This window comes from Nothobranchius furzeri, chromosome 18 (genome assembly GCF_043380555.1).
Source record: "Nothobranchius furzeri strain GRZ-AD chromosome 18, NfurGRZ-RIMD1, whole genome shotgun sequence".
NCBI lineage: Eukaryota > Metazoa > Chordata > Actinopteri > Cyprinodontiformes > Nothobranchiidae > Nothobranchius > Nothobranchius furzeri.
In genome coordinates this window covers 6,263,244-6,276,138 of record NC_091758.1, presented here as the reverse complement: position 1 = coordinate 6,276,138, position 12,895 = coordinate 6,263,244, and positions in this window count along the sequence as shown.

Below are 12,895 nucleotides of genomic sequence, written 5' to 3'. Positions count from 1 at the left end.
ACCTGTTCATTTCTATGAGTTTTTTGATTGTGTTGTTTTTATTTTTTTTTTTGATCATTGATGTCCTAGGCATGCCCACTCTGTGCCAAAAGGCGTTCGCCTCAAAATGAGGGGACATGGGGGAATTTTCCCTATTAACGTACGACAATTAGGGTTTTTCGCCCTCATACGGTGAGCATGCGATCCATTCATGTTGTAACATGTTCAGTTAAAAATATGATCATGTTTTTTATTAGTTTACTGCTAGTAATATGAGAAAATGTAATCTGATTGATTGTTTGTATTTGTATTTTAAAACTTTGCTTATTAGATTCTTTTTGATGAAATTTGGTGTTGTTGTTTTGATTTCCTACATCTTTGTTGAACTCTTAAAAGAGTTCAAAAGGGGGATTGAAAATATATGTAACTCTCATATAAGCTCTTTTATTATTCATTCTTACATGCTACTCTTTTCATTATGGGATCATGTTATAATATAAAGGTCTCTCTGTGTTTCTCTCCTGCACAAGCTCTTAAAACAGCTGCAGGAACTCCAAAAGGGAGTGAGACATTGCAGTCTCTTCTTGTACCAGGTTACCAAGGATGTTTCTGCTTATCTTAAGAATTACAAGTTCTTGTGACATGTTAGATCCTGCCTAACAAGGCAATATATATATATATATATTTACCTTATAAGCTCATTTTATTATTCTATGCTATGGAAACTCGCTCAGATACTCAAGGCCTTCACACAAAGATTAATAGCTGTGTATCTTCTCCTGCACAAGAGAAAGGAGTGTGCACATTCCATCTCCACTCAGTGCCTCTCGGTACCAGTGAATGTATCTTCTCCTGTCATGAATGTATCAGGATGTTCCTGGTAATCTCAAGGATGTATGTTCTAGTGATGTATTAAACTGTCCGCTAACAAGGCTGTTATTTTCACCTGTCATGATCATTGACGTATGTACATGGCAAACTGCGTATGTTACATTCCTGTACTCTTCAATAAAAATCAGCCGTTTCAGCAGAACGGCGAGAGTCTGTCCGAAGCAACTGACGGGAGCAGGTCGCGGGACCTGCTGTATGTTGCAAAGGCTCTCCCCCTCATGAGCGGTGAAAACAGTGACTGGACTTCTGATCATTTATCTCCACATTCTGCCAACTCAAAAGGTGTTTAACTCCATCTTCTCCGTACCCGTGCTTGGTCTAACAGAAGAAAGACCAACATTGTCCCTTACCTAAACTACCTGTCTTTCTTACCTTCTTTCTTTCTTTCTTTTTTTCTTTAAGAACACTACTCGCACAAGAAATCCTAAGAATTAATTCACTCCTTAAGGTGAATTCATAAATAACGAAACTGCAGTTACAGGTTTGTTTGTACATAGTATTGGTAATCAGCAGTTTTTTCCTTATCTCCTCATCTAGAAGTGTGTTTCTGTGCTACTTCTCCATCCATAACACAAGTTAGTATCATCCTTAAAGCATCTGAAATTAAGCTGCATTGCTAAATCAATAACGTGATTTGTGCTAAGAAATACTCCCCTATCCTCTTCCTTTTTCCAGTGGCACTGAATGACAGATTTTAGATCAATTTAACGTTTTATTACTATTACGTTTCATTTAATTAATTTTGCTTTTTCTCTCTTATTTTTATCTATTTATTTATTTATGTTATTTACTTATTTATCATGCCATCCTGTGATGATAATCTTAAAGACTTTTTAGCCAATTGTCGTCAAAAAGGCCAATTAAAAATGTTATGTTAAAGATTTCACAAGATGAAAAATGTGAACATAATTTTTATCGAATGAGGGGTACCATTTATTCAATATCTTGTAACATTATTTTCTACCACACTATTGTCTCGGATGAGATGTTCCATGAATCATTTAGTCAGCTGAATGCCAAATTATTCATTTAATTGTTATTTTTATGCAATGAATGGAATGGGATGGAACTGTTCAAAAATTTGCACATGTTTGCTCGAAGGAGAAAACTGTTGAAGCCTAAAGCGTTCTCCTAGACTTATAAATAGACACCGTTTCCTTAACCATTGAAAATAAGTGATGACGCTGATGTATTCCGTTTTGAAAAGAAAGTGAGGCTTTACTGCATGTCCGCTGCAGCTGAGAATCCTAAGACAATAAAGATTATATTGACGTCCAATGGTGAGTTGGGCTGAAATCCAGGTTACTAATCCTATTATTTATTTATTTATTGTTATTATTATTTTTTTTTCTTTAGGCTAACTTTCTCAGTTAACTATGTTCTACAGTAGTTTAGTAAATTTTCCACAGTTCTGACATTTCATCAATTCAACTGGTTGTTGCCAAAAAGCCTTGTTCATTACCTGACTGCAGCAAGCACTCTTTTACTGGGTGTAACCATAGGAAACAGCCTCTTTTGAGCCTCTCTTTGTAAGTCCAGGATGACCACTGTCATTGATTAAAGTTCACATGTTAGCACACATGCTCCTCCCCTTTTGTACTTTGTTTCATCAGCAGCAGGGCAAATAAGTTTCTGCCTCTTTGTCCATCTTGTAGTGCTCTCCGTCTTGATGTTTTAAGTCACAGCTTTTGGTGAGGGCTTCCAGGTTCTCTTTGTATAGAAGTCAGACCCAAACATTCTTTGCAGCTGGTTGTGACAGGCCCACCCAGTAAAGTTCATGCCGCCACAATGCACAGCAAACGTTTTCCTTAAATATGTTGATTGGATTGAAATGACAGAACTTTCTCTTTTACAAATCAAAATCAACGATGGTTTCTAATAATTAGTCGACTTTATTGACTCAAAGATAAATCTGAACTACTTCCTATGCACAATTTGTTCTGAATCATCAAATCAGTTCTACACAGGTTTTAAACATTAGGCACAATCTATCCCAAATGCAAGATCCCTCCTTTCATTTTTTATTTATCTATTTTATTTTGGGAAAATAACTACCAGTTTTTAACTCAAAACAGCCTGGTACAGTTTCTAGCCAGGTTACAGGAAATAATACTTAGTTTATCTGTTTTTTCATTATTCAGCGTCTCAAAATCCAGCCATTAACGTTAATGGTTCTTAAAGTTGAGGCAAGACAATTATTGGATTTTGTTTTATAGCAAGATTTAACAAATATTTTATTTCCTGACTGATTATTTGTTAATTTTATGGTTTTCATAAAGATGATCCTGAGAAGTTCAGAGCTGCTTTTCGCAGCACCCTGTGCTATTTTTAGACTATGGGATTCTTGTGTGTAAAAGTGGGTGGAGTCAGGTCCCCAGACTGAAACTCCAGGCATTCTCACTAGATCCGTCCGAGAGGAAGGATCTCCTGAATACCCTAACCAGAAGCCTTAAGGTACGTCCAAAACACCGAAAAATATCCTTTCTAAAGTCACAAATTGCTTAAAACTGCATGTTACACAGAAAAACAGAGAGAGCGAGAGAGTCCAGCTGACTTCACGGCCCATAATCAGACAAAATACTTCCTTTATAACCACAACCATACAACTTTTGTATTTTAAAGGATTTTCTTGTCATCACACTAACGATAAATTCTTTTTCTATTGTTTCCACAGTCTATTGAACTAAATAACCGTCTAGCAAAAACATGGACCGCACCCTGTTTCTCAAGCAGCTGCTCCCTCTATTATAAACTGAGTCATTCAGGAGAAGATCCAGCGAAAGCAGCATTTACTTCTCATGCAAGAAGACACACATTCACTCACTCACACAACGGCACAGACGACATTCTTTCTGTTTGTCAAAGTCTTTTTTTTTTAAAGTAAGTCAGTCCGTCACTTATTTATTCTCTCTCTCTATATATATATAATATTTTAAGCACAGCATTTATTTAACACTGCACTGGTTATTTTCAGAATTTAATGCTTACTATGCTTTTAAGCAGGACTTATGTAACATTAGAGCAAATCCAATTGCAATTTTTTGAGAGCGCTCTGAGAAACAGTTTATATATTTATTTTCTGCAGATCTGTTTTGATTTTACTGTTTAGCAGCTATCTGACTTAATGTATATGTATATCCACATATTTCTAAAATAAAGCTGTCATATACAACCTTACTTGCGTTTCTTATTGTTTGTTTTTTTTTTTGTTTGTTTTTTTTTGTTTTTTTTTTTCATCTCCCGGCCACGTAACCCCCAGATCGGGGTCCCTCACATGCTGCCCCGCACACAAATGATTATCACGCTTGTACACTACATATGTATATATATATGTACACACATATACATACATACACACATACATATACATATGTTACTTTAAAAACCTTTTATTTATTAACTTATGGTGTTCTGTTCAAAGACTGATCAGAACAGGGTTGCAGAATTTGAATTTTGCGTAGCTCCAAACATTAATTTTAGCACTGCAGTGTAATTTACATATACGAGTTGCAACTTTTTAAAGCTCTTATTTATCTTATTTATTTATTTTCTGGTACCGCATCAGGCCTTCACACACACATCCAGCGCTGTCCACACACACACACGGAGCTCCCAAAACTCGGCTCTGCATTCTGCACTCTCCTAGTGCTGCACTTTCAATCCAGAGCCGTAAGCAGCCTCTTGCTGCACCTCACACACACAGGCTGAACTCAGCTTACACACACAGTGAAGCTTGTCTACAGCTGTGCTTTTTGTACTTTTATCAGTTACTTGGTACCTTTAAAGGCCCAAAAAATTTGTTAGAATTTTAGGAGTTCTCTTTTTACCTCCTAGGGCCTCAAACCCAACTTTTCTCGTCTCATAAAAGGTCCCAGACCTTGTACATTAGAACATTTTTTCTCATTTCATGCAAAGGTCCTCGACCAATTGAATTTAGGGAGCTCTTCTCTAGCCTCCCAGGGCCTTAACCCGAACCAGGTCCTCGACCTGTGCTATAAAATTTAGGGAGCTCTCTTTAGCCTCCCAGGGCCTTAACCCGAACCAGGTCCTCGACCTGTGGACTTTTAGGGTTCCCACCCCTATGGAATCCTAGCCAAGCGTTATATAACCTCGTTATATTTTCTATTCACTCGTCAGCAAATAGTGTGGTCAGCCAGGACCTGGAAAATGGATTTTAGGGCTTTTCTAATAACCCTGGGCCTCCAACCCCTCTTCTGTACTATTTCCTTATCTCATTTATCATTAAACCATTGTAAAAAAATCCTTATCTTATTTTACCATTAAACCATTACAAAAAAAATCTCATTACTTCTGCACTTGTCTCCACCTTCTTCTCCAACAATTATTTTAGGACCACAGCTACTATGATTCTGGACACAAAGGCTTTGGATAAATCCAATGAGCAGTTTTTAGAAATAAGGTTCTGCTCACCTTGTTTTCCACCGCGGTGTTTTGTGCCAAGATCGTTCACTGGGTCGGTTGGTCAAATTGTCCTCCAAAAACTCCTTTTTCTTCAAAAAGAAAAAATCCTGTTCGTGACGCCAAATTTGTTGGTCTTTCTTCTGTTAGACCAAGCACGGGTACGGAGAAGATGGAGTTAAACACCTTTTGAGTTGGCAGAATGTGGAGTCAAATGATCAGAAGTCCAGTCACTGTTTTCACCGCTCATGAGGGGGAGAGGCTTGCAACTTCCAGCAGATCCCTCGATCTGCTCCTGACAGTTGCTTCAGACACTCTCTCCGTTCTGCTGAAACGGCTGATTTTTATTGAGAAGTACAGGAATGTGACATACGCAGTTTGCCATACACACACGTAATTCTGCCATCTGCACCTGCAGATGCACGTCAGCTAATAGCCTTGTTAATGAAAGACCAATTCATCCCAAGGACATGCAACCTTGAGATGACCAGGACACATCCTGCAACATCCTTTGCTAACAAAGACAGTTGTTCTTGTATTGAGGAACTGAAGGAAGGAACACTTTCACTCCCTTTTGGAGTTCCTGCAGCTGTTTAGAGCTCGTGCAGGAGAGAAGCACAGAGAGGCCTTTGATATTATAACATGATTCCATAATGAAAAAAGTAGCATATAACAATGAATAATAAAAGAGCTTATATGAGAGTTGCATATATTTTCAGTACTGACATGATTGCCTCTCGAATTTGCTGTGCCCCTACAACTGGAGGTACATACACAGCTTCTGAATTAGGTTCAGGTAGTTCAGTGGCATCAGTATTCCATTCAGCATTCTTTGTTGATCTCACAGACATTGTGAAGAATACAACAAGCAATCACAATGTCCGGCATAATGTGAATGTCCACATCACAATGCTTGGCCAGACACTTCCAGCGCCCCTTAAGCCGCCCAAATGCATTTTCAACAACCATCCGAGCAGAACTTCAACGATAGTTGAAGGTGCTTTGTTCTGGCGTCAGACGATGGTGTTGTGTGAACCCCTTCATCAGCCACTTCTTCAGTGGATATGCCGCATGCCCGATCAGATGAACTGGTACCTCTACACCATTGATGTCTCTGGACATCTAGAAGGACAGAAAACAAACATTAGAGGTGTGTGTGTGTGTGTGCGTGCGCAGATTTAGATGTTGAGGCATACCTCACAGGGGAACAGGTAGCCATCTTGTTGTTCGGCTTTGATGAAGATGGTAGAGTTGCTGAGTACTCTGGCATCATGCGTTCGACCAGGCCAACCAACATAAACATCTGTGAAACTGAACAAAGCATTTCGTTAGTGCTGCAACATAACAGCCCCAAACAACAAAGGGACGCATAAAATGTATATTTGCTCTTGACAGCAACATAGAAATTCATGCTCTCACAAAACCAGTCATCAGAAACGGTGGTCAACAACAGCCTGCAGAACAATGGAATGCTAGCCTTTTCTGTTGTGATATGAAGCTGGATCGTCCTTCGGAGCAATGATTGGAATGTGGCTTCCATCTGTAGCTCCACCACACATTGGGTAGCCACGTGCAGCAAATCCATCCAGTGTGAGCTGTAGCTGGTCCAGCTTTGGTAATGAAATGAAACATTCTAGCAAACTGTCCTTCAGAGCACCTCTCGCAAAACTACACAGACAGTGAACATACCAACACCAAACAGGCAGCTTATGGTTCTGTATTCGCTCGGTGTGGCATAGCACCAGATAACAACGGCTAGCCTGAGGGAAGGTTTGTAAGGCCTGCGCCAGTTTGTAGTTTTCCGTGTCAAATTAGACCTAACCAAACTTAACAGGTAGATGAAGGTCCTGCGAGACATTTGAAAATGTTGATACCACTCCTCATCTCCAAAGTTTTTCAACGCGTTTGACCAGAAAACCACTTGGTCGTGAATGTTTCCATATACACCGGATCGCGGTCTCCTGCAGCATGTGACAAACCATGGCAGCTCGCCTCCTACGGTACCGTCTCCTAGGCGCGCGACGGAGCGCTTCACACCGCTTCCGTGATTCCTTTATTAACAATTGAGCTTCGTCATCCAGGTCTCTAATGTGTCTTCGTGTGCGCAGGATTACGCTTAACATAAGTCCGATCAGTGAGAGGAATTCTAGCTCTTCGGCGGCCATGTTAGACTGAATAGCTTTGTTTGGGGAAATGACACATGTACGCCCGCCGCACTTTGTTTACGTAATATCTGGGTACAGCCCCCCCAAACATCTGGAACTTTTCCCTGCTGTGTGAACGCAGCCGAAAGGACAAGTTCCGGTACAAAAGTGGTGTGTCTGAAAACACAGTTCCGGTTAAAAACCGGATTCAATTGTCCACAAATGTTCCAGAATGTCTATCTGAAAAGGGCTTAAGATTCAAACTGAGATATGTAACAGAGCAGCTCGAGATGTACCACATGTAACTGTTCATGTTAAGCCCAATAAGGAGCTTCAAATTTCTAGGGGTGATGACCCAGACAGATGTTCGGTTCAGCACTGGATTGACATGGCAACGGCTTATCTATGGAAGCAAGAGGTCCCCATTCATGGTCAGGCTGATGAACTTATTAGCCACTTAATGGGGAAGGCCAGAGATGTGGTCAGAGTGGCTCTTCAAAGTGACCCAGATCTTGATGTCAAACAGAAACCTGATCTGATCTTTGGGGTCCTTCGCCATTATTTCAGTGACTCTTCGTCATGCCTCCCTATTGCTGATTCTTATGCAACACTCCCTATCAGAGGTGAAAACCCAGTAGATTATTGGATAAGACTGAACAAGGCTGCTGAACTAGCCATAGAGGGGCTACGCAGACTGGGGCAGACAGCGGCTCCTTTATCCCGTGAAGTTGCATGTATGTTCGTGAAACATTGCCCTGACCCTGAGTTGTTTTATGTCTTCAAGTGCAAGCCTGTCCATGAGTGGACAACTTGGGACGTACAACAAAGGATTGGTGATTATCAAAGGGAGGTGAGGGCTAGTGGCAGAGCCAGCGGCACTGCACAGTTGAAGGGCTGCAATTCTACGATCACTGCCATACACCCGGACGCCTTACCTGCAGCTGCTGCGTCGGAGGGATGCTCCCGAAGCTTCTCGCCCCATCCTCGGGTTTTCAAGGGTTGGCGGACTTGTTCCCCTCCACCACAACACCTCTCATCGGTGGCCCGAGTTTCTCCCCTTCGACTGCGATGACCCAAAATCTTCACCAGCCAGAGGAAAGGCTCATGGGTCAGATGGTGGATATGTTTTAGGCCATGATGGAGAGAATGCAGCGCCACAACACACAGACACCAAGGAGAGGGGCGTTTAATCAGTTCTCAGCAAATAGACGGAGAAGGAAGGATGCTTGCAAAGTCTGCAATAATCCAAGACATACCACAGCATCACACTGTCTATCTGATAAACTGTGCTTTGCTCCTGGCCATGTTCGGTTATCCTGCCTGGCCAGTACGTCTACCCAGGTCAAACCGGAGGGAAACTAGCCGACCTGTATTCGGTGGGAGGCAGTGCAGGCCTTACAGAAAACTCCCAAACTGTTGATACCTGTGATGCGGAGTCAGTGTATGAAGAGGCAAGACAAAAATGTAAAGATTCTGAAGTTATTTTCCAAAACGGTCACAAAGTCGGTAATAGTGACAGTCTTTTCTATACTCCAGTCACTTTCGGTGGGTTTTTAAAAATGGGTGGTATGCTGGACAGTGGATCCATGGCATGAAGCATGAATGAAGCAGCCGAGGTGACGCTGCGTGAGTCTGGACTGATATCTGATCAAGATGATATCAAAGTGAATGTGACTCTTGTTGGGTGTGGAGGGCTACGTGTGAAGCCTAAGTATGCCCTCAATGTGGAGATGGAGGTGTATGGCTGCAAAATGATAGTTCCCATCCTGGTGGTTCAAGGGCAGCTTGATGACCTGATACTGGGGACAAACGTCATGAAGCACATATTGCACCAGTCTAAACGTTGTGAGCCCTATTGGAACACGGTCTCCAGTAATTACTCTAAGACCAACCTTGAGACAGATAACTTTCTGTCGATGCTTTTCTCCAGTAATTACTCTAAGACCAACCTTGAGACAGATAACTTTCTGTCGATGCTTTCTGGTTTGACCCCATGGAAAGATTCTGACGTCCCGGTCAGAGTAGGCACGGTTAGGTGTAACTCAGTTGTGTCCCTTGAACCAGGTCGCGAATATCTGGTATGGGGTAAACTACCAAAGAACATCAATGTCTCCCCTGGCAGCACAGTGATGACAGAGCCCTCGTCATCCCGCTCTGTACCCAGAGGGATTCTGGTTGCTAGATTGGTTACTCCCTTGTGGGGTGACAGATGGATCCCATTGAAACTGATCAATATGTCTGAACAGCCTGTACATCTGCGTCATAATGCCAAAATAGCAGGTGTGTACTCCTGCCTGGCGCTTGAAGACTTTGACGCTTCGGCGCTTGAGGAGACAACTCTGGCCACTAGCCATCAGTCAGCCATGTCGTCACAAGTCACGCCCACCTCCATGAAGGAGAAACTTGAACTTGTTGGGCTTGGGGATGTTGACATAGAGTCCTGTGAGACATCGAAACAGTGTAAAGAGAGGATGGCTGACCTGGTTTTGCAGTACGAGGGTGTCTTTTCCCGCCATCATCTCGACTGTGAGGAAGCGAAAAACTTTGTGCACCGCATCCATCTCTCGGATAACAGACCTTTCAGACTTCCCTACAGGCGTGTGCCCCCGAGTCAGTACAAGAATCTGAGACAAGTGTTGACTGAGACGAAAGTGCAACACCATCCCAACGTGACCTTCTTTGCTCTGCCCCCACTTCAGTCCCACATAAATCTCCACTGATAAGCCTTTGACCCTCGACTCTGCCCCAATTGGAGCTGCTAAAGCCCCCTGACGCTTCCCATGCTTCTTATGGCTGTCATAAAGAAGAAAGAAATTGGTATCAGCTTTTGTGACAATGTTTGTTCATGATTTGCTTAGTTTTAAACTGTGTAATCCCTTGTTTGAAGAGTATGGAAAGCAAGCTGATGACAAATGCCTTGGTTTAGTACATGCTCCTGCAGCAAAGAGAGGAGCTTGATGAAGATGAAGGTGAATACGTTGCCTAATGAAGCTGATTTCATTATGATTTCAACAATGTAAACTGCAGTTTCTGTAACTATTGTTGATTGATGTCCTAGTAATCAGCTCAGTTCCTTTTATGTTATTTTTGTATCTTTGACTTAATCAGTGTAATCATTATCTCTTTATTTTTGGTGTGATCATAGAATAGTTGATTTGACTTGATCAATGCGATAATCATACAATTTTCTTACAGGTTGAACATTGTTGTAGCTGCTTTAACTTTGTAACAGGTTGTTCCTTATTTTTCACAGCCTTTTATGAAGGTCGCTACTTCTTTTGTGGTCTTCTGTGTGTGAGGTTGATTCTTTGCAGCAGCGACCATTACCCTTAATCATAGTCTGGTTGTTGTTTATGTTGTTTTCTATTGTTTGCCAGTTAATTAGGATGACCTTCGTTTGGACAGGGGGGAATTGTTGGGTAAATACAGTATTAGATGCATGGAAAATTATTTTGTCTGGGTACCATCTGGTGTTTTTAAATTCAAATGAAGGTTATGTTATGGTGTTATTGGTCTGCCAGTTATTATTTTGAATGTCCTTTGCTTATAGTTTCAACGATGTCAATGACACTTTCTGTATTGTCGGCCTCTTAATGTAGCCTTTGTGTGGTACGGGTTGTTCCTTACAGCCCTTTTGTCTGGAGGTTCTTTTTGTGTGTTTAAGGTTGATATACCATAAATCCTCTAATACAGGCCCGGGCCTGTATTTGACTCAAGCTAATCAAGCTCCAGGCCTTTATTGGAAGGAGGGCCAGTATTAGAGGCAGACCTCTATTTCTATTTGAGCAAAATGAACTAATGGTTCGCTGGAGTTTTTGACAATTAAAATTGCGCCCACATTTTCAAAGTTAAACACATTTCTTTTAACAACGGTAGTTTCTGCTTCAGCCATCTCCCCCCTCCCCCTGCTTCAGCCCTCTCCCCCTCCCCCTGCGCAGCGGCCGCAAACTCACTGATGCGCCTGCAGCCTCTCGGAGTTCCTGCTGCTCTAAACATTAAAATAATTATTTCATTTTCTGTTCCTCACTTCTGATGACCTTCAGTGGTGTCTGTTTGTTGCAACCACCAGGTACAAAAACTAACTTGTTTTTATTTGACTATTTTTCTGTCCTGTCTGTTTATTATCTTCCTGCATCTCCTCTCAATCCTAAAGAAAAACTGCTACCTGGGTTCATATATATTCACCTCATGAGTTACCTTTGAACTGCAGTTCTAAAAGATCTACTGACCGCAAAAACAGTGGAGCGCTCGCTGTTTGGCGGCCGTATCAGTGATCAGTGCGTCGGAGGACAAGGTGATGCGCACAGCGCCCCGCTCCACAGCATGCAGCGAAACGCATCAGGCGCAAATAAAAGACAGAAAACATTAAAGGAAATGAACTGACATGAACGATCGCGTGTTAAATTAGTTTTTGAGGTGGCGACACCTGATTGTTACTGCGGCCGTGCTCAGGAGGCAGATCTACCGACCGCGAAAACAGCAGAGCGCTCCCTGCTTGGAGGCCGCATCAGTGATCTGTGCGTCGGAGGACAAGGTGAAGCACCCCGCTCCACAGCAGCGATACACATCAGGCGCAAATAAAAGACAGAAAACATTAAAGGAAATGAACCGACATGAACGATCGCGTGTCAGTACCTACGGTCTGGCACAGCGCGTTGCCCCCCCCACCCCCCGAGCGCAGGAGCTTGTCACCTGCTGACAGCAGGCTGCTGTCTTTTCCGAGGGCTGCATCTTGCCGGTCATTATCACGTGACAGCGACTAGTCGACGACAGGCATAAAAAGTCACTATAGTGAAGTTGACTAGTTCATACAACCCCTACTGCTGCTCCCCAGAGTGTTCTGCAGCATAATCAGCACGTTCTCTTTGAACTTGATAGTGTAATGACCTGGCTGGGGTTGTAAGCCAGGTGCATTCTGGGTATTGAGTTATATGTGTTTCCTATCGTTCTGCTAGTTCCTATGTGTTGATTTGCGTGTTCTGTGAGTGTTATGTAAGCCACAGGGAAGGTGATGTGTGTTCTGTGGAGCGGGTTGAATTAGCATGGTTAACTGACACCGTGACTCTGTGTGGTAGGAGCGTGATAGAGGATCGTGTCTGTAGCGTTACAAAGCGTTGAAGAAAAAGCCTAATAAAGGTCTGCGTGAACCTCTATTGCCTCCTGCTGGTTTATTTGGGGACTATAACCCTGCCGCTGAGACGCTCATACTTGCTTGTTACCACATTCAAATCAAATCAAATCAACTTTATTTATATAGCACTTTTCATACAAAAAATGCAACTCAAAGTGCTTTACAGATTAAAATGGCCCCATAGATCCCACATTCCCATCCCAGCCCCCCTCCCCAAGTACAAAACAATTAAAAATTACAGTTCCCCTCCCGCACCCAACTTCCAAAGTGGACATACAATCACCCGCACACACACACACGCACACACACACACACACACTCGTGAACACCA